Source organism: Megascapheus bottae, chromosome 1 (genome assembly GCF_031878675.1).
Source record: "Megascapheus bottae isolate mThoBot1 chromosome 1, mThoBot2.hap1, whole genome shotgun sequence".
NCBI classification, from domain to species: domain Eukaryota; kingdom Metazoa; phylum Chordata; class Mammalia; order Rodentia; family Geomyidae; genus Megascapheus; species Megascapheus bottae.
This window is the reverse complement of record NC_143509.1, coordinates 78573395-78596516: the sequence shown is the minus strand read 5'-3', so window position 1 is coordinate 78596516 and position 23122 is coordinate 78573395. Positions and strand designations below refer to the sequence as shown.

The following is a 23122-nucleotide window of genomic DNA, read 5'->3' as shown; positions in this document are numbered from 1 at the left end:
ATAGAGTCATAGGTTTTTATGTCTATATAGTTATGTTTGTATTTCCATAACGATGTCCATAGCTTTGGGTATGCAGTTATTGAGTCCTCGCTCTTGTACTCTTTGGATTTAGTAGCCACATATTAAGGATACCATGTGCCTTTAGTGTTTTTTTTTTTAAGGATTGTTGAACTCCAAAAGAAGAGTTAAAGAATCCCTTGCTGGGTGAGGTGAATCAGGCCTTTTATCGTAGCTACTCTGGAGGCTGAGATCTGAGGATCTGGGTTCAAAGCCAGCCGGAGCACTTAAGACTTTGAGAATCTTATCTCTGATTAACCACCAGAAAATGGGAAGTGGTAGTATGGAACAAGGGGTAGGGCCATAGCCTTGAGCTGAAGAGCTCTGAAACAGTGCCCTAAGCCCGTTCAAGCCCCATGACCACACACACACACACACACACACACAAAATCAATTACTGATGCTGTGTTCATGGAAAGAGTCACATACAAAGCCCCTGTGGGAATCAGAAATCTTTTCCATGTCTGAAATGGATAACAAGATTGTTTTTAAAAACTGAATATATTTTTAAATGGACTTATAAAAAAGAAATAGTAGAATAATGTAAAAAGAGGAAGGAAAGAAAAAGACCAGAAGGACTTCTAAGGATACTATATTTGTAAACTATAAATTAATTTTAAATTATTTGATTTGTTAAGTGAGATTTTGTTAGATGTTTGTTTACTTTAGGCCATGAGGAAAATGAGATGGGGCAACCATCTTTCTCTGCTCTTTTGTAAAAGGGCCATCTGCTTTATTTCACTTATCATTTCTTGGAAAACTCAAAAGATCACACATTTCAAATAGATACAATATGAGTTAAAAAGGAATTTAGTAAGTTACCTCAAAACTACAGCCAGCAATTGACTAAAAGACATTCATTTTAAAATTTGTTTTAACTTTGGCTTTCCAATCCTAATTGTTGTATTTACTTCAGAAAAACTGTTGCATATGTGTGCAACAAAATATTTGCAAGGATCATCAGAGCAATGATGTTTATAGTAAGTAGCCAGAAGCAAACCAAACATCTATTATTAGAAGTGAATAACTTTATATACAGGAGTCACGGTGAATAAAGAAAACAAAATGTTTAGAAAAAAGAGAAACTCTTATGCCAATTATTTAAAATTTTTGATAAATGAAAATATGTTTTATGCAGAGATACAGGCATAATTACAAGCCCATGTCTAATAAAATATAATAGCATGAATAGAAAATGTCCATATCGGCATTGGAATGCTAGATAATGTTCAGAATGAATGGGTAGTGCTCAGAATAGCAACAATGTGGTGGCACAAAACCTATCTTCAAACAAAACATAACAGTTTTACACCTTTCTATTATTATCCAAAGGATATGGAATACTATCTTCCTTAAATTGATGATCAGATTAACCTGGTTTATTTTCAAATATAAAACTAATTTTATTTATTTTTTCATATATTTTTATTGTAATTAATAGAAGGGTTATATTTATAAAACTAATTGTAAAACTGAAGAGCTAAGCCGGATGCAGTGGCTCCCATCTGTAATCCTAGCTACTCAGGTGGCTGAGATCTGAGCATCAAAGTTCAACCCCAGCCCAGGCACAAAAGAACCTGATACTCTTATGTCCAGTTAACCTCTAGAAAATAGGAAGTGGGGCTTGGCTCAAGGGTAGGGTAGTGGCCTTGAGCTGAAGAGCTCATGGCCAATGCCCAGGCCCAGGGCTAGGGTGATAGCCTTGAGCTAGGAGCTCAGGGACAGCATTGTGACCCAGTTCAAGTCCCATGACCCCCCCCCAATAAATAAATAAATGCTATATGTCATTGTTTTATCCCATGTATGAATTACCTCATGCATAATCTGATGGTGGTTTTAACTTAGGTTATTTTATGTAGTTCACTTAGTTTCCTTTCTATTTAGAACCATCTATTTCAAGTAGGTCGATTGGCTTGTCTGAATTATTTTATTTATTCATTTATTATATTGAGATCCCTATTCTGGGTCTTGAATTCAGGGCCTGAGCAGTGTTCAAGATTAGTTATTTCTGAAGGATTTTCACTTATCTGTAGGCATATGATCTGTATTACATTTATTATTTTTAAAGATTAAATTGAACATTCCTGTACATTATGGAGCACATATTCTGGAAAGCAAAGATCACCATTCAAACATATACCTTTATTTTGGACTAGCCAGTTTGATTTATGGCAATAAACAATTGTCATTCCTAAGTAAAAGACCAGTTTATCACTAGAGGTAACTTTATCCCATTGATATCAAGGGATTATAATGGAGCAGCATTATTCTTTCAGCTTGACCTGGGGCAGAGCAGCCTTAACTCATAGTGTGCTTCATTGAGCATATTTTTCAATAAATCATCCATCAACAACCCACAGTGATTAAAGAACTATAATAATAAACATTTAAAGATTTTGCATTTTTGCAACACACTATTCATCATTTTACATGGATTATCTCATGTATAATTTTTATTCCATTTTTTTATATTTTTTTTTTATATTGGGGATGAAATGCAGATTGTTGCATTTGATAGGCCAATGTTTTGCCACTGAGTTACAACTTAGTCTTCATGAGTAATTTTTTTTTTTTTTTTGCCTGTCCTAGGCTTGAGCTCAGGGCCTGAGCACTGTCCTTGGATTTTCTCAAGGCTAGAGCTCTACCACTTGAGCCTCAGCACCACTTCCAGCTTTTTTTCTATGTATATGGTACCAAGGAATTGAACCCGGGTCTTTGTGCCTGCTAGGCAAGCACTCTACCACTAGGCCAAACTCCTGGCCCCTTCATGAGTAGTTTTAAGAATTGAAGGGAGACACGATCACAGTTCAAAGTTTCTAGATGAAGAAAAATTGGCTCTGTTGTGACAGGCAATCTCAATATATATATATATATATATATTAATTCTAGGCATATGATAGAACAATGTTAATTTGAGTTGTAAGCAAAATGTATGTCATTCAGAGTTTGGGGATCATATTGAAAGGATTCAATGCTTTGACTGGAAAGAAGTTGCAAATGATAAGTGGTAGTAGAAGATAAGGGAATTAAAGATATGGGATAGGGTGGAGAAAAGCATCAAGATTCTAGCCAGGCAAATTGATTTTTTTCTATTCTGATAAAGTTGGAAGAGAAACAAGTTTCCCTTACTTGGTAAATGTTATTTTCTAGTTTACATATACCTTAAGTGTTCCCATGGAATGTCAAATCCTAAGTAACCAAAAGCAAGAAAGAACAAAACTAAAATAGAAATAGTGGCCAGGGATGCCTCAGGAAGTTCATGGCATGCGCACTGGTAATTTCAAGAAAGATGTTCCTGATGATTGTTCAGGAAAAATATTGGACTGACTGCAGAGACAGCACAGGAATATAGCCAGTATCCTAGGAAAGACTATCAAACACAGAAGCTGATGAAATATCCTGTGCCAAACCAGGAAAATAAAAGGATTTCATTAAGTAACTGTATTTGAGATGGATTTCCTTTGGAGTTTCTCAATATACACATGCAACCATATGCATTATATACACACACATATATATGTATATAACATACACAATATGTGTATAAATACATATTGTACTGTATATGCATACAGATTATATTGTATATACATATCCAGTACATTATATATACCAGTGATATGATACATGTATTAACACATCATATTACTACAAATATATCTTTCTTCTTTTTACTTTCTTCTTCTTTTTACTTAGTTCTTTCCCTGATACTTCTTTGTTTGCTTTCACTTTACCACCCAGTTTCCAATTATTTTTTAAATAGAAATATTCCTTACTAAACCTAAGTTCTGCTCCAGAATTCTATCCTAGAGCTAATATTGGTTTCCTTATAAAATACAATGTTAGCAAAACTCTTGTCAATTTAATATTGTTTGCCTTTTCACTTGCTACCATCCCCCAGGTGACAGAGTGAATGCTAGGATCGACGTCAGAATGCACTTTACCTCTGATGATTTCTTTTAATAACTTTCCATTATACAATCTGTAGCAACCCCAAAATGTCATTTCAATGGTTGCTATGCTTTAAGTCTGCCTAACAATCTTTAATATTATGAACCTTTTTCTTTAGCAATGTCTACATTTTGCCATACCTTACCCTGTCTACCTATTTATTACAATTTTGTATAAAAACAAAAATAAAGAACTATCATGATTACAAAGTTTTGATTTGAAGTTAATCAAAAAATACAAGCAGTTGAAAGTTAAGGTGAGTAATTAGTTATTTAATGGCTATTTTTTAATGACGGTTCTTTTTCAACTCAATGAATACCAATTTTCAGGTACAGCTTTGGGAAGAGCAGTCACTTCATTATTTCCAAAGGATTTTGGTAGTAGTTGGATTTTCCATTTCAGCTTCTTCTTGTCATTTTTAGAAGTGAAGGGTGTAATTAAAAAATATATGCTAAGCGCTGGGAGTTTGGCCTAGTGGTAGAGTGTTTGCCTAGCATGCATGAATATCCTGGTTCAATTCCTTGTATCACATACATAGAAGAAAGCCAGAAATGGTACTGATGCTCAAGTGTTAGAGCTCTAGCCTTGAGAAAGTCCAAGGACAGTGCTCAGGCCCTGAGCTCAAGTTTAGGACTGGCATATATATATATATATATATATATATATATATATATATATATAGTCTAAAAAGGGAGGAAAACATTCTCAACCTTTAATGGTTAAGTTTTGGGGTATATTTAGTTCATCTTTATTTAAATACAACATAATACTGGTTAATTTTTTAAATGAGACTTTTGCCTATTCTATTTGTCTTGGTATTAAAATACCAAACCTTAGTATTATACTAGTATCATAAAATCATTTTACATCATTTTGGTACATCTTTTTTTACTCAGTATTTATTTTTGTTGAAATAAAGCACATATACCTGTGTATTAAAAATGTTTTTATTTGGGGCCAAGAGTTTGGCCCAGTGGTAGACTGTTGGCCTAGCATGCATGAAGACCCGGGTTTGATTCTTTGGTACCATATATAGAGAAACAAAAAAAGCCAGAAGTGGTACTGAGGCTCAAGTAGTAGAGCTCTAGCCTTGAGAAAGCCCAAGGACAGTGCTCAGGCCCTGAGCTCAAAGCCCAGTACTGGCCAGAAAAAAAAGTTTTTATTTTGTGTTCATCTCTGCAAGGAAAAAAGTGCATACACTGTTCAATATTGAAATTCTATAGTTGATGCAGACCCATGCCGCCATACAATTGGCCACAGAACTCAATGTCTGGGATGGAATTTGCCCTGTGGAGAGGACTGTGCTGCTCAGCTCTCATGGTGACATGGAGAAGATGGAGGACTGTTTCATTTGCTTGGCTCTGCCTCTGGCTTAGGAAAATTGCTCAGGCAATTGCTTTTTGTAGCATGTAATGCTGTTAGTTCCCACCCCACTGCAAACAGGCTCCAACTCCCCTACCCACCCCAAGTACACCAAAAGAAAAATTTTCTTTCGTTAACTATATTGGCTCAAATATCAATAGAGAATGCTAGGCTTTGCAGTCCTATGTGTTTGGATTCCACGTGAAGTTGAGGCAGAGTTGAAGCAAGCATTTACTATTATGCTGAGTTTTAGTTATCTAGCATTGTGTAAATATCTTTGAAATCTTTTTACTTAAGACATAATAACTAAAATGTACATTCAGATATGTATGTTTTACGTAAGATATATATAGCATTAGAAGTTCAGATATACTGAATACATACTTATTTTCATATTCTCTGCATAGGTAAATCATATCTACAAATATATATATATATAGATAGATAGATAGATAGATAGATAGATAGATAGATAGATGTAGATACATAGTAATGCTGGGAGCTGAACCCAGGGCCTTATAAATATATATATATATATATATACATATGTGTGTACATATGTATATATATATATATTTTTTTTTTTTTTTGCCAGTCCTGGGCTTGAGCTCAGGGCCTGAACACTGTCCTTGGACTTTCTCAAGGCTAGAGCTCTACCACTTGAGCCTCAGCACCATTTCTGACTTTTTTCTTTTCTTTTCTTTTCTTTTTTTTGTAATTAATAGAAGGGTTACATTTTATTCACCAGATAGAAGGTACATTTCTTAACAATATATCAGATAACATATATAACAATATATCAGAAATAACATAGTACATTAAGAACAACAGTCACACCTTATATGGCTCTTGTTTCTATATCTTGGAGGTCCTTTCATTTAGCCTCATCCTATATGTATCTTGGTTTTACCGTATCGTAAACCTCTGCTGGGAGAGTCCAAGGTTTCTACTGATTATGACAAATGAGGGAAACCATTGAGCCTATGTTCCTTTGAATCTGGCTTCCTTCACTTAACATGATTTTTTTTTCTAAGACTTTCTATTTCCTTACAAATGGGGCGATGTCATTCTTTCTGAGAGCAGCATAGAATTCCATTGTGTATAAATACCACATCTTGTTGATCCACTCATCAACTGAGGGACATCTGGGTTAGTTGCATATCTTTGCTATAGTAAATAGTGTTGCAATGAACATTGTTGCACTAGTGGATTTAAATGCCAACTAGTGGAATTGCTGGGTCATAGGAGAGCTCTATGTTCAGTCTTTTGAGGAACTGCCATACTGCTTTCCGTAATGGTTGAATGAGTTTATACTCCCACCAGCAATGTAGTAGTGATCCCTCCTGGCCACATCCCCTCCAGAATCTGTTGTTATTAGGTTTCTTGATCCTAGCCATTTCTAACTGGAGTGAGGTGGAATCTTAGAGTTGTTTTGATTTGCATTTCTTTTATGACCAGAGATGTCGAGCATTTCATCATGTGTTTGTAGGCCATTTTTATTTCTTCTTCAGAGAATACTCTAAGTCTTTGGCCCATCTTTTACTGGGATGGTTGTTTCTTTGGAGATTAGTTTTAGAGTGATTCAATTTTTTCAGGTGTTGAAGCTTGTTATCCATGAATCAAACCCAGGTCTTCGTGCATGCTAAGCAAGCACTCTACCACTAAGCCGAACTCCCTGTCCCCATGTTGCATATATTTTTCTTTTCTTTTTATAAAAAGTTTTTTGTGGCACTATTGGGAGTTGTTGAACTCAGGGCTTAGCACTTCTTCTTGGGCAGTTTCTCACTAGAGTCACCTGTGTCTCCAGTCCCTTTTCATGTTTGGTTATTTGAGAGAGACTGTCTCATTTCATGGCCAGGAAAATCTGAGCAGTGATCTTTCTACTTCTTCTGCCCATGACCAGATCTCATCATTGTCCTTTGCCCATAGTTGAGGTAACAATTATATATGCTAGTGAGATGGAGTTTTGTAAATTTTATATCTTTGTTGGCCTTGAATTTCAGACTCCCAATCTCTACTTCCCAAGTTGCTATGTTTTCATAGTTGCTCACCATTCTCATGCTGTGAATTATTTATATTTCTACTGTATGTTAAATAAGGAATATATATATATATATATGAAGCAAAAACCTTTAGTATATTTATAATAGTTACTCCAGAAATTTTAATAATAAAAATTATTTGTAGTTTCCTTATTTATAAGCTATAATTTAATAGAGTAAAAGCTAATACTAAACTCGATTCCCAAAAGGCAAGTTGCAAAGAGATAGAAAATAGAAACAAGAGCGGGGCATGGTGGCTCACACCTGTAATCCTAGCTGCTCAGGAGGCTGAGATCTGAAGATCGAGGTACAAAGCCAGCTGGGGCACTAAAGTACTAAAGTCCCCAAGACTCTTATCTCCAATTAACCACTAGAAAATGGGACATGGGGCTGTGGCTCAAGGGTTAGGGAGGTAGCCAGCCCTGGCACTGAAAAGCTCAGGGACAATGTCCAAGCACAGGTGTAGGATGGCAGTTTTGAGCTGAAGAGCTCAGGGACAGCGCCCCATGCCCAGAGTTCAAGCAGCATTACCAACAACAACAACAAAAAGAACAAAGGAGAAAATAGAAAAAAGTAAAGAAACACTCAGTTTGTACACTTATGTCTACTTGATAGTTTTCACAGACTGTAGAGTTAACACTTTGGAGATTTTTTTCAAGAGAATATAGGCCATCAGTGGAGGTTCAACTGTTTTTATTATTCACAGTAAGTTGCAAAACCTTCGTTTCATTTCTAAGGCATTGTTTTCCTGAATTCAAACCTTCAGTTCAATTTCATTACCTGTTTGATCGATTTATTTTTCTCAGACTTTGTAGGAATGAAATAGAGAAATGTTCTCAGCCAATTACAATTGCATAGTATAATCATCAGCATAACGATCATTATCATCATCATCATCATCATCATCATCATCATCATCTGACCTCAATAATCCAGAAAGAGGCATTTATTTACTTTGTGAAAGTATTACAGTCATGCTGTCTAAATTCTGTGCCTTGAACTTATATTCAAGATCAGAATTACTTCTATTCCATAACATATACAACTATATCATTCCAAAATAGTGCCAGCATATGCTTTTCAAAAATTTAAATACCTAACAAGTCAATAGGAGGGTTCCCTTTTGTTTTAATGTTTTGTTAAATGGTTTTTGTGTGATATTGTCAGCAAATGCATACATTTATTATAACGTCAGACCTTAGAAAGTGGATCAAAATAGGTCATTTGTGATCATTATTTCCAACTGAGACGATAGGAAAGGGGCCTTGAAATAGTGTAATTAGTTGCCATTATGTGGCTGCAAGCCTGCAATTTTCCTACAGACTCTGACCCACGGTATTGCTTAAGTAAGTATTTGCGTGAGAATTCATGGTAATTGATCCTCTTCTGTATCAAGTGCCTTCATAAGTTTAAAAATTAAAGATGCAGAGTGTCTCAAGTGGTTTGGGGTAGGCGATTTGATTCCCGTTTTATTTTCACAATGGGTCCATAATGTGCATGAAGTGTCCTTTCTGATTAGCCATGCCTCAGCATTACCTACTCCACTTCCTCCTTTGCTTGTTTTTCCCTCCCTTCTTCCATCTCCTCTTCCAATCCAGACTTCTCCTTATTTTCTGAGTAAATGGAAGAGCCTGCTTGTAGAAAGTACTTACCTATTAAATTAGTTACTCAAAATCAGGATGAACTAAGTTCAAAACAATATTTCTTGCTAAACCAGCTGGGTCAAATATAGATAAAAATGATTTCTATCACCTAAGAGACAGGAAGAAAATAATGTATAGATGTCATACATGAAAACTTTGCTCTCAGTGATGCTTACTTCTTTTTTTATTAACTGGGAGAAAAGTAGCTTATTTAGCAGTTTGGAGTGATGAAAATTATTCTTAGGAAGTAATAAAGCACACATGCACTGTACTACCCACAAAGGAATATAATTTAAAAAGCAGGATATTTAGTCACAAGAATGTTTTATTTTGTTTTCTTTGGGCCCTTTTCTCATATTTCTATTTTTTTGCCACAGTTTTTGTAAAAGCAGTGGTCTTGTCTATATCATCTATGAGGATATATATTATTCACTTTATTGGCCCTTATAAAATGAAACAATAAAAACTCAAATTATTCTTTATTGCAGAAACAGTTATAAAAAGCAATGATAGGCTGTAACTTCTGTAGCAAATGCATCAGTATGGCATGCTTTTGGTTACCCTAGGGCCATTGTCTGTGTCTGAATTAGGACACTTGTGTGTCACAAGAGGCTATTCACTCAACAGTAGCTGAGAAACTCCATACAACGCATAAATCAAAACATCCCAGTGATTTCAGAGAAAAATTAAACGTTATTACAAAAGACTAATGACATATAAAAGCTTCATTTATGAAAGTCCTTTATAGAAAAATGTGGCTCAATGAACTTGAAAAAGATGATTCTGTGAATATAAGGATGAAAACTTCACCAAAGCAAGACTTTTCCAGATTCTCATACTTGGTTTACTTTGAGGATGATTCATTCCACTTCCAAAATTGAGAACGTTTCCCTTCATATTGTGGTTTATTCCTGTGTTTATAAAGAGGTCTCTTTATTCATACTGGGAATATTGGAAGTCTAATATTTATCTATTAAGTTCTGTGGTTATAGAAGCAGAAAAGTCTGCTGGTGTGTGTGTGTGTGTGTGTGTGTGTATGTGTGTGTGTGTGTGTGCTCTGTATACTACTCACTCCCTCAAAAATACTTTTGCCTTGAAAGTCTCTTTAAGTAACTTGTCTTTTGTTGTATTTTAGCCAATAATGATTCAGTAAGTCTTCATAAAATCAGAGACTTTGGGTAATATATGTACTTTGTATTTTAAAAAATTATCTTCAAGTAATTTGTTTGAGTTTTGGTGTGACCTGCCAGTTTATGAGTACAATGCATAGTGATCAGTGTGGTGAATATCTTTTCATTGTTGCAGAGTTAATATATTTAAAACTTATATTTTCAGGTGAAATATAAATTGCTTCCTGTAAGTTTAGTCACATTTTCTTATTTTTAGTTTCCATTCCTGTTTTTGTGAGATTTGACATTCAGATGTGTTTCATTGTTTTAAAATGGTCTTGTTTGATTACTTCCTGGCTTTAAGGACAAGCAGTCAATTTTGGAATGAGTTGAGATCACAGTAGTACTTTATTGCATGCATTTTGATGATGAAACACATAGCTTTGAATTCCCAAAATTATCCTGTGAAATAAGAACATTTTATGTTTGAAAAAATGGAGCAGAAGAAATAGCAATTGAATAAAAGACTAATGTTGTCACCAAAATATGAAGTGATTTCTTCTCTATAAGAAGTAGCTCATATCTAAAATATATCAACAGCTCAATATTTCCATTATTCTAAGCATACTCATACAATTACCACTGTAAACAATTTGTTACAAAATATAAATATAAGCTTTTTCAAAACAAGCCATCATTTATTTAATGTTTAAGAAATTCAATTTGATTAAAGTTTTTAGATTCCTACACTACATTTAACACAATAAATGCATAGTGCAAGAAATGCTCAACATCTCTGGTCATAAAAGAAATGCAAATCAAAACTACTCTAAGATTCCACCTCACTCCACTTAGAATGGCCAGGATCAGGAAAACTAATAACAACAGATGCTGGAGGGGATGTGGCCAGGAGGGATCACTACTACACTGTTGGTGGGAGTGCAAACTCGTTCAACCACTATGGAAAGCAGTATGGCAGTTCCTCAAAAGACTGAACATAGAGCTCTCCTATGACCCAGCAATCCCACTAGTTGGCATTTACCCAATCATCCAGAAACTAGGGCATACTAAATCCACTAGCACAACGATGTTCATTGCAACATTATTCACCATAGCAAAGATATGGATCCAACCTAGATGTCCCTCAGTTGATGAATGGATCAAGATGTGGTATTTATACACAATGGATTTCTATGCTGCTGTCAGAAAGAATGACATTGCCCCATTTGTTAGGAAATGGAAAGACTTAGAAAAAATCATATTAAGTGAAGTAAGCCAGACTCAAAGGAACTTAGGCTCGATGGTTTCCCTCATTTGTCATAATCAGTAGAAACCTTGGGCTCTACTAGCAGAGATCTGCAATACAGAAAAACCTTGATACATAAGGCCATATAGTATGAAGCTAATTGAAAGGACCTCTAGGATATTGAAACAAAAGCCATATAATGAATGATTGTTGTCCTTAATGTACTATGTTATCTCTCATCACTTTTGCTGTCCCTTGGTTATCTCATATTGTTACAGTATCTCACTTTGTTATCTGATATATTGGATATATTTGTATTTGGTTATTTGAAATTGGATAGGGAAGGGGGGAAAAGCAAGATGGGGGGGTTGGGGGAGGGAAATGGGTAACAAGACATGTGAAAGGGTATCAATGTATATGAATTAATGCACCTTCTATCTGGCAAATATCATGTAACCCTTTTATTAATTACAATAAAAAAAGAAGTAGTTTGTTTGAATTTACTAAGGCTTCTGTGCAATATAGAAAATTATTACCTTATTTGGTTGTTTGAAATTTGATAGGGAAGGGGGGAAAACCAAGACGAGTGGGGGGGTTGGGGGGGGAGGGTAATGGGTACCAAGACATGTGAAAGGGTATCAATGTATGTGAATTAATGCACCTTCTATCCGGCAAATATCATGTAACCCTTTTATTAATTACATAAAAAATTTAAAAAAAAGTAAATTATTACCTTAAATTAAGTTATATTTCCTTAAATTGAAATGTAATGTACATCTTATTATAATTACAATTATACCTTGTGTTTACCTGTCAGTATAAATAGATAGAAATACTTTATTTCATTTTTAATTAAATGTTATTAAAATTAAATGTGACTAAATATGATTTCCAAGGTGATGTACAGTGAGATACAGTCGCATATGTGATGCAATAAGTACATTTCTTGTCAAACATTTAATACTTTATTTTAATTATGATAATTTCTTTTTATTAACCTTAACTAGGAAAGCATGTAAAACTCTGATCAGAAGCAGGGTGCGATGGTTCATGCCTGCAATCCTAACAACTTAGGAGGCTGAGATCTGAGGATCATGGTTCAAAGCCAACACAGATACTAAAATCCGTGAGACTCTTATCTCCAATTAACCACTAGAAAATGGTAAGTGGGGCTGTGTCTCAAGGGGTAGGGCAGTAGCCTTGAGCTGAAGAGCCCAGACCCAGAGCTCAAGCCCCACGACAAAAAAGAAAAAAAAAATTGGTCAGAGTAAACAGTATTTTGAAGATAGTTGTTTGTGAAGCTCAAAACAAATCTTAACTTTCTCCTAGTTTTAAAACAAACAGGCTGTATTTTCTTCCAATTTCACATTTATCAATCAATGTAATAAAATTAAACATGTATCTTCGCTTATTTCATCATTCTTTGTTGTTCTTTCTGGTGATCTAGCTACCAAGATATGCTTTGTCCTTCTAAATAACTTATTTTTAATCAACTTGCACTATGCATTTATTGTGTTAAATGTAGTGTAGGAATCTAAAAACTTTAATCAAATTGAATTTCTTAAACATTAAATAAATGATGGCTTGTTTTGAAAAAGCTTATATTTATATTTTGTAACAAATTGTTTACAGTGGTAATTGTATGAGTATGCTTAGAATAATGGAAATATTTGAATATTCTTTTTCACATCTGGTTAATGAAATTTATGTGGCTGGGAGTGATACAGTGATTTACTTTGCAGTTACTGATGAAGGGAAGAATTGTTTACATTGATACATTGGTATATTTTAAGGAGTGAAAGTGGGTATCTCTATTTTGACTTTCATTGAAAGCTAATTTTATTTTCAGCTTGTGCCACTACTATTTTTCCTCAGAGCTGGTACTCTACAACTTCCTACTTTCAGCTTTTTTTTCCTGGTTAATTGGAGATATGAGTCTCTCAGATTTGTTTGCCTATGTTTTCAACAGTGATTCATTCTCAGATCTAAGGCTACTGAGTAGTTGAGCCATCAGTGATTAGTAAAAAAAAAACACATTCTTCAGGCTACTTTTCTGGATCAACTTTTTGGACAATAAAACTGATAGTATGTTAACTCTCTTGTTGGCTATTTTAACGTACATGATTTACATTTATGATGTATTGAATTAGAATGTATGCTTCATTTTCTCTGTTATACTTTGGTCAGATATATTTTACCTGATCGTTATGATGAACCAATATATATAAAGTTGAGTGCTTACCTTGACTCCTTGCGAAGTAACTATTATGAAAGAGCAAGGAATAGATGGATATAATTTCTTAATGGTTGAGAGGGCTAATGAGTTATGAGTCTATTTCCTGAAGACATTATTTTTGCCAGTGTTGGCCAGAACACAGGGCCTAAGCACTGTCCTTGGGCTTTCTCAAATCTAGAGTTCTACCACTTGAGCCACAGAACCACTTCCAGCTTTTTTCTATGTATGTGGTACCAAGGAATTGATCCTGGATGTTAGTGCATGCTACGCAAGCGCTCTACCACTAGGTCATTTTGAGAAGAATAGGGGAAACGTTTTCATGGACTCTATAATTGATTAATACCAATATTTTCTTACATGTTATAAAGCTGTTATGGTTTCATAGGATATATGAATCTATGCTGAAGAGTTTAGGAGTACAGTGTAAGTCATTTTGGAAGGTCTGTCCAAAGGGATTGTGCAGATTTTGCACATCATTAGAGAAAGACAAAATTTCAGGGCTGGGAATGTATCTTAGTGGTGGAGTATTTGCCTAGAACACATGAAGCCTTGAATTCCATTTCTCCAGTACTTCATAACAGAAAAGGCCAGAAGTGGTTCCGTGACTTAAGTGGTAGAGTGCTATCATAGAGCAAAAGAAGCTCAAGAAGCTCAAGGACACTGCACAGGCCCTAATTTCAAGCCCCAAGACAGCCCCCCCCCCCGAAAAAAAAAGCAAAAGAAATTTTCCTTAACAGAAAAAGTTAATGAGCATAAATAGGTTATCAAGAGAGGAGTAAAACAAAATGGATTTCGGGCAAATATTCTATGCTGATAATCATAGACAAGAGTTTAAATACAAAATAGAGTAGAAAAGTTGTCCTTTATTTAATAATATACTTTCAGCTTCTGAATAGTTTAATAGTTTAGTGCCGGGGCCAACCGGCAGCAAACCAGGGTTCGCAGATTGGGGTTCCTGAAATAGGGGGCAAGAACTAGGAAGAAATAGAAGAGAGACAGACACACCGGGTCCGGGATATCCGCAGTCCAGGTAAAGACTGCCCCGTTTATTTTTCACTCCAGCTTCTTCCCTCCTTGAGACCCAGAGAACTTCCAGGTGTTACATTCATATGGTAAATCTCAGGTCATTTAAACAGAGTAAGGCCAGAAAACAATAAGACAATAAAGCCATTGTCTGATGCAAATCAAGGTACAGTTTGATTCCACTCTGGCTCTCAACAGTTTAGGTAAATAGACTCTCTCATAAAGGGCTGATAAAAGTGCAGAATCCTGAAAAAATTACCTGTAAATTTGAATTAACATCTAAGAGAATCTGAAATATCAGCAAAAATGTTTTCTGCAAAGTTTGTTTTAAATAAAATATACTTAAAATTTTTAGTGCTAATACTGGCATTTAAACTCAATGATATGTGCTTCATAGACAGTTAACTACCACTGAGTCAAAGGCCCAGCTCTTTGGACAGGATATTTTTTTAAAAAAACTAGAATATTATAGAAACAAATTACCTTCCCATATATTTAGAATAGGCCATTTGAAATATGTGCATCTGCAATTATCTAATGATTCATTGAAATAATGACTATAAAATTCATTTGACAAAAGAGAATTATGAATTCACAGTGAATACAGTATTCAAATAGAAGTGAGTAACAAAGACTTTAATAGGGGCTTACTTAATAAACTGCATTTATGTAATGTATAGGAAATTTTTGTTCAAAAATTTATTATCCAACATTTTGAAAGCAAATTACAAAACAGCTTTTAATATGACATTTGTTTTGTAAATGAATACACACATATCTCAAATTATAATCATGTGGAAGAAGAGAAGGCCACATATAATAACATTAATCATAGTTTTTTTAATGCAAAATTATATTTTCCCTTAATTTTTACAATTACTTATTGATGAGGATAAAAAAGTCCCTAAATATCACCTAATCTCTTTCAAATGACATCACTCTTCTCTATAAAGGAGTAGATTTCTCTTGCCCAACCAAAATGTTAAAGAGAAAATTGATACGAAGTTGAGCTCAAGGCACTGATGATGGAGCCAGGATTAGGGTCATCTGAGGGTATTTCTGTGCTTTTAAAGAGGACCTATTAAAATGGAATGGATTAAGAAAATATCCTACTGTATGGCGAATATATGAGTTAGGTTTGGTAAAAAACATTCTGATATTTATTGTGATATGATTTAAAAAATGGCCTTTAAGCACTCTCATTTCCATTTTTTATCCACTTGTAAATTGAGAATATCACCCAAAGAAAGGCACTGTGACCCTTAACTGAAGTAATTAAAGAAGAGATGGCAAAGATAAAGAGGAAACCACTATTTGTTTAATATTCTCAATGCTCAGCTTTTAAACTATTCCATTTACATACACAATCTCATTTAATCCTCCTAGAGCAGTGAGTGCTGTGCTTGTAATCCCCCGCAAAGTTCATCTGAGTTTCAAGCTGTGTTACTGTATGGAGTGGAACATTCCAAGCCCTAAGGTCAGATTCTGAAGGTGTAGTGTTTCCTTTGGCCCTACAACCTGAAATGAATCGCTTTGGCAGGTGTGACCTCCTGAGAGAGAAATATTTTCCCATTAGACCTTGAATTCCACTGAGACATCCTGAAGTGAGTTTCTGCCACAATACAGGAACAGAGAAGTCATGTTACTTGCCATTTTGAAGAAGGGTTGGATGAAATAGGGTGAAAAGGGCCAAAGAGTAGCCATCAAAGAGTCAAGAAAATGCTTCTATATTTGCTTTTCTTCTCCAGCCTTTTCATCTTTCCTGTGAATTAGCTGTCTATACAATTACAGGCCTGAGTTTAGCACATTGTTACAATAAAATGACCCCAATGGTGTTTTCAAACTTCAGATAATTATAAAATAAGGGACAGGGAGAACTCAGAAGTATATTGTTGTATCTTTGGTATATTTGAAGTTTGGTAAAAGTTTCTGCTTCTGAGACACTTGCTGTAACACGTCACTGGATTCTAGAAATATATCACCTTAATAGAGCTAGTCAATGTCAGTTACTTCAAAATTTATATGGAACAATGTTCAGTTTGAGACAACACAGCTCTAAATCCTATGTCATTCATTTACTCTTTTTAATAAAAGAATGCTCTTGCAATTCAAATTATGTGTTCAAAAATACTGTTATTTTAGCATTCCTAATAAAAATGAGCTTTTAAACAGTTGTTTAATTTCCAAATTAAAACAATATTTTTCCTTTTAATTTTCTATGATAATAGATTTTGGTGTAGGGGTTCCTATGGGATTGGATGGCATGGAAATACTTCATAGTGCCGTGGTATCTTTCTGATTTCTATGCAGTTCACGACATTATTAAATATAGCATACATTATTCTATACCATTTCTATCAAACAAATACATTTTCTTGTGAACAAGGTTAACATTCCTGGTCTTAAGGCAGGCCACACAACACAGATGATGTGTATCATTTTTCCTAAAAATTGTCTGCCTTTTTCCTTTATATATTGCACTCATTGACACACAGAACACATACACACACACACACTCACACACACGCACACACACATACACATACACACACACACACACACACACACACACACATATATAGTGAAAAAGAAGTAGAAAAGTCATTTGCTTTGTTACATCATAGGCCCATTTGGTAGTATTTATTGGTATTTGATATTTTATTTATTTACTTAAATAAAACTGTTTCTCTTCCCTGAATCAAAGGTAGATTTGAACATGTACTTTCTTCTGGGTTATCTGGTCCTACCAGAAGATTGCCTGAGAGCTGGAAAGGTGGGTGCTTTACAAGCCAAATGTTTCCAAATATTTACTGACCTGGTAAAGAAGGGGGTCAGGAGTTTGTAGAAACAAGAGTGTTTGTGCTTAGATAGAGGCTTCACTGTTTTGCTCTTTTCTTCACTGAATGTATAATCAACCAAGAACTTACCAGCTGTATATGACCTCCTATTGGTAACTTCATTTGTTTTTTAAAATAATTTTATTGTGATTAATAGAAGGGTTACATTATATTCACCAGATAGAAGGTGCATAACTTCACAAACATTGATACCCTTTCTCATGTCATGGTCCCCATTTTCCTCCTACCCTTCCCCCTCTTATCTTGATTTTTCCCCCTTCCCTATCCAATTTCAAATAACCAATTAGGCACATATAAAATATATCAGATAACAAGGTGAAAAATTGTAACAATATGAGATAACCAAGGGATGGCAAAAAGAGATGAGCGATAGCATAATACATTAAGGACAACAGTCACTCATTATATGGCTTTTGTTTCCTTATCCTGGAGGTCCTTATATTTAGTGTCATATTATTTGGCCTAATTTCTCTAGATTTTGTTTTATTGTAAATCTCTGCTAGGAGAGCCCAAGGTTTCTACTGATTATGACAAATGAGTGTTGGGCCTGTGTTCCTTTGAGTCTGGCTTACTTCACTTAATATGATTTTTTTCTAAGTCTTTCTATTTCCTTACAAATGGGGTAGTGTTGTTCTTTCTGACAGCAGCGTAGAATTCCATTGCGTATAAATACCACATCTTGTTGATCCACTCATCAACTGAGGGACATCTGGGTTAGTTCCATATCTTTGCTATGGTAAATAATGCTGCAATGAACATCATTGTGCTAGTGGATTTAGTATGTCCTTGTTTCTGGATGGTTGGGTAAATGCCAAGTAGTGGAGTTGCTGGGTCATAGGGGAGCTTTATGTTTAGTCTTTTGAGGAACTTCCATACTGCTTTCCATAATGGTTGAATGAGTTTGCACTCCCACCAACAGTGTAGCAATGATCCCTCTTGGCCACATCCCCTCCAGCATCTGTTGTTATTAGTTTTCTTGATCATGGCCATTAACTTCACTTGTTTTAAGAATGGTAAACTCCTAGATTATACATATTTAAACAGCACAATGACAAGTGTGACAGGAAGTATTAAACAGAGCAACCTTTGTTTTTTTTTTTTTGCCATTCCTGGGATTGGGCTCAGGGCATGAGCACTGTTCTTGGACTTTCTCAAGGCTAGAGCTCTACCACTTGAGTGACAGCACCACTTCTGGCTTTTTTCTGTGTTATGTGGGCCTGAGGAATCGAACCCGGGTCTTCATGTGTGCTAGGCAAGCACTCTACCATTAGGCAAAACTCCCAACCCAACTTTTTATTTTTAACAAAAGCTAAAAACAAAACACTAGGTCTCACATAGTGTAATTCCTTAGGTAAAATAAAATATATTCTGCATAATAGCAGGAAGAAGGTACTCAAAAGGGGTTGGGGGCTCATAAGGAACGTGGTTGAGGAGGAAAAGGAGAGGATGCAGTCAAGAATTCAATGTGTATCTCAGAAAATTAAGAAGAATGAGAAGAGTAAGTAGAAAAGGGATGGGGAGAGGGGAAGGTATTGATCCAAATATTATATTCATAAACTGCTTTATTAAATGGCAATTCATTTGAACAGCTGCTCAAAGATAATAAAAATAAAATTAAAAAGATGTGCTTTTCCACTTTATTTTATTCCTAAGTTCACTTCTTTGTTAGTGCCCGTTATTGTCCCTTGTGGAATAACATAAGCCTACCTTTTTTTCTCCTCTGTTCTGGAATACAACATTTGTCTATTAAACATTTTCTACTACTATCAAAGCCTCAGTTAGACAACTCATATTTTTCCCTTGAATTGCTTAAGATGATAATGTGTATGTAATATTGGACAAGAAATATACTCACTATCTTACATATGTGACTGTAATCCCTCTGTATATCACTTTAACAATAAAAGTAAAAAATGTGTATGTATTCATATTAGAAGATAGAATAGAAATCATCTTGATAGATCTAGCTTTTCAGCTTTTTCTCTACTTGGGACCTTAACAAAATCTGTTTATTAAGGAGTGACAATATCCTAAAGTGTACTCTTTTCCTGACTTTCATAATTGTAATCCCTCTGTTTTCAGCGTTTTAAATAAGAATAATTTTAAAATCTCTTGTGAAATATTTTATAATTCATCATTTAAACCACAGCAACTGCACATAATTTGGAAATTGGTAAAGTTTTGAGCATGTATAAAAATGAAAAGCAAACCCGGTGCAGTGGCTCACTCCTGTAATCCTAGCTACTCAGGAGGATGAGATCTGATTATCTCAGTTCAAAGCCAGCTCGGGCACAAAAGACCAAGAGACTCTCTTCGATTAATCATTAGAAAACTGGAAGTGGGGCTGTGGCTCAAGGGGTAGGGTGGTAGCCTTGAGCTGAAGAGCTCAGGAACAGCACCCAGGCCCAGAGTTCAAGCTGCATGATCTGCTCCCCCCTCAAAAAAAAAAGAAAAGAAAAAAAGAAAAGCATTCAGCACTGGTGGCTCACCTCTGTAATGTTAGCTATTCAGGACACTAAAAACTAAGGATCGAGGTTCAAAACCAGCCCAGGCAGGAAAATCCATGAGACGCTCATCTCCAATTAATCACTGAAAAGCCAGAAGTGGTGCTGTGGCTCAAGTAGTAGAATGTTAGTCTTAAGAAAAAATTGCTCAGTGACAGAGCCTAGACCCTGAGTTCAAGCCCCAGGACCAGCATAAAAACAAAACTTAAAAAAATATAGACTAACATATTTTACATCTGTAGTTGTAATGAAATTTGAGGCATCTGTGAGGCATTGTATTCCTTATGAAATCAGAATTTACTGGTAATTCTCCTAGAGTGTATGAGAAGGTGAATATTGCTAGGGTGCTGAGAGGTATTCTGATGAAGGCCAGTGGCATATTCTGAAGAATTTCAGCTTTTCAGAAAAGAAAATGGTCACGGTGCAGTTAATACATTGCTTGCCTATTGGCATCTTATGCTAAATCTTTCTCCACATGAAAGTAATTTTAATAATTAGGACTGTTATTATGCTACTGCTGACAACTTCCAAATGTCTAAAGGGAACTGAAGGTGTGTGTGTGTGTGTGTGTGTGTGTGTGTGTGTGTGTGTATGTGTGTGTGTGTATGTGCACATATATATGTATGTGTGTGAACATAAGCACACACACACGCACTTTTGTGCACATGTACTGATTTGCTACTTATCAGCATTTAGTCTAGCAAAGAAGTTGTGTTATACTAGTTATAATTAGCTTTAGTCAATGAAGACAAGTGAGGGAAGAGGGAATAAAATTCTGAAAATAATGTTTTAGATTAGACATTTTATGCATTATCATACAGTTTAAAATGTTCATTTTGTAAATACAAACAATATATGTATAAATTTGATGACAATGAACATTTGTAAGTCCCAGAAATGAAATAAACACCAACCCAAATTATTTATAATAAGGAGGCAGTTCAGTACTTTAAAATCTTGTTTGATGCACTATTTAGTGCCTCTAAAAGGATATTCTGAGGTCCAGCAAGCTCTGATGAAGTCAGAATCCAACATGAACTCACATCCAATGCTTCCATTACTCACTTGGGAAGATGGTACTAAAAATTACTGGTCATAGATGGCATTGGAAATATAAACATAACTACGTAGTCCTAAAAATGTATGACTCTATAGACCTAATGTTTTATTACACAGGTTAATATGTATCAATGACATACAAACCCTCAGCTTAATTTTAATTATGTTTTAAAATCTAAGTGCCAGTGATTGTATATAGAGATTCCCTTCTTGAATACTTGTTTGTTAAACACATCATTTGATATATGATGTAAAGATCAATGTTAATAAATTCTTTAATAAAGTATAAAGAGTATTTTAATTCTTTAAAAAATTACTGATCATAGCAAATGACAGTCTACCACAGAAAAGTTGACTTTATTCATCTGACAGAGGCCTGGGTATTGGCATTTTAAATATCTCCCTAGGTTATTCCAATGTCTAACCAGGAATGGGAATAGAGACTAATCTAGATCTACCCAAATATGAAATGTGTACTTGGCAGGGTTAGGATTTGAATAGGGCCCTCCTTTCAGCTAGTGGTGTTCTATTCAGTTCATAACAATCAGTCATGTGGTTCAAGTGCTAGAGAAATAGCAGTGAATAAGAAAGCTGGTAAGAGTGCAAGGCCTGAGTACTAGCTCGGGTACAAACACAAAAATCAAACAAAAATCTCTCGTTGTTGGATAGTAGATGTATAGTCAAATATCTCGTGTATCTATATTGAACTTGGCAATATCTTGCCGATAATATTTAATGACAAATCCATTTTGTTTATGATACTACTTTGTTTTGCACCCATCTTAGGTATTCATTGTAGTTCTCAAATAGCTTAAAGTATGATGTTTCTCAATTTAAAATTTAAGGGAAACATGATTAATGAGTCATAGTTGTCCTATGAAATGTAATATGTATTCCACTTCTGTGGGAAAAAAAAAGACACTTTGTATATCTTGAGAAAAATGCTGAAAGGTTTTTTCTTGTTGTTATTTTTGTAGTAGGGCTTCCTCAGATCTCAGTCTCCTGAGTAGATGGGATTGCAAGCATGAGCCACCAATGCCAGACTGATACGTGAAGGTTTTTGAAGAGTACTGAGACAACATCTTACACATTTTCTGATTATACTATATACAATGTTGTATTTTCATTATTCATTGTGAAATGAATAAAGATAAGCATTTATATAATTTTCTAGGATGAAAATCATAAATTAGGGAAATCATAAAGAAGATTAAAGATAACCGAGGGGAATAGTAGAGTATAAATTCTGGAGAAGCTAGATCAATATTTGTTACAGACTCAGACTGAGGGATACATACTTATGAATGGATATTAATTGGATTATTATGCATGAATAAGTGACAAAAGAGAAGAATTAAGAAAGTAATATCATTTGGGGTGGGCCAGTGAAAAACACGTTAGTTTGGTTCATTCTAAGTTGATATCTGTTAATTAGTTCCCAACTCATATAATAGTAGGTAAGTAAGCTAGAAAAAGGATAGCTAAAACATTTATTATAGGTACAATGTTTTAAATAGGGGCTGGGAGTTTGGCATAGTAGTAAGAGTGCTTTTTTAGCATGCACAAACACCTGGGTTCCATTCATCGGTACCATATACATAGAAAAAGGTGGAAGTGGTGCTGTGGCTCAAGTGGTAGAGTGCTAGCCTTGAGGAAAGCCCAAAGTGTTCAAGCCCCAGGACCGGCAAAAAAATGTTTTTAAATACAGTTGCTGAACTTTCAAATACTAAGACCTATATTATTTATAGAGAACTCAGACTATGGGAATGTATGAAAGGGATGTTTTGAACTTACCTTATTATATTCACATCCATTTCTCTCTTGTCTCAGAAATACGTTTTTTGTCCTTCACACACACTTAGTTTCTTAGCATGTAATATAAGACAAATCATCCAAACCCTAGTTCTCTATAACCATAATTATAGAAAAAAGAATTATTTGTAATTAATGCCACCTATAATCTGTTCCTTTACATACACATTCATGTAGAGACTAGAGAGTACATGAGACTACTAAGTACATCCCATTCTAC

The 23122-nt window shown here is 34.9% G+C and overlaps 1 long non-coding RNA gene across 2 annotated transcripts in view; it reads left to right on the top strand.

The window, feature by feature from the left end:
* Positions 1 to 23122, top strand: part of LOC150069511 (uncharacterized) — an 85616-nt gene that overhangs the window by 38820 nt on the left and 23674 nt on the right. The window contains exon 2 of one of the 2 annotated variants that reach the window (XR_016538037.1): positions 17374 to 17442. The exons of the other annotated variant lie outside the window; for it this stretch is intronic. This is a non-coding gene — a long non-coding RNA (uncharacterized LOC150069511). The remainder of the gene's footprint in view (positions 1 to 17373; positions 17443 to 23122) is intronic. 2 annotated transcript variants of the gene reach the window in all.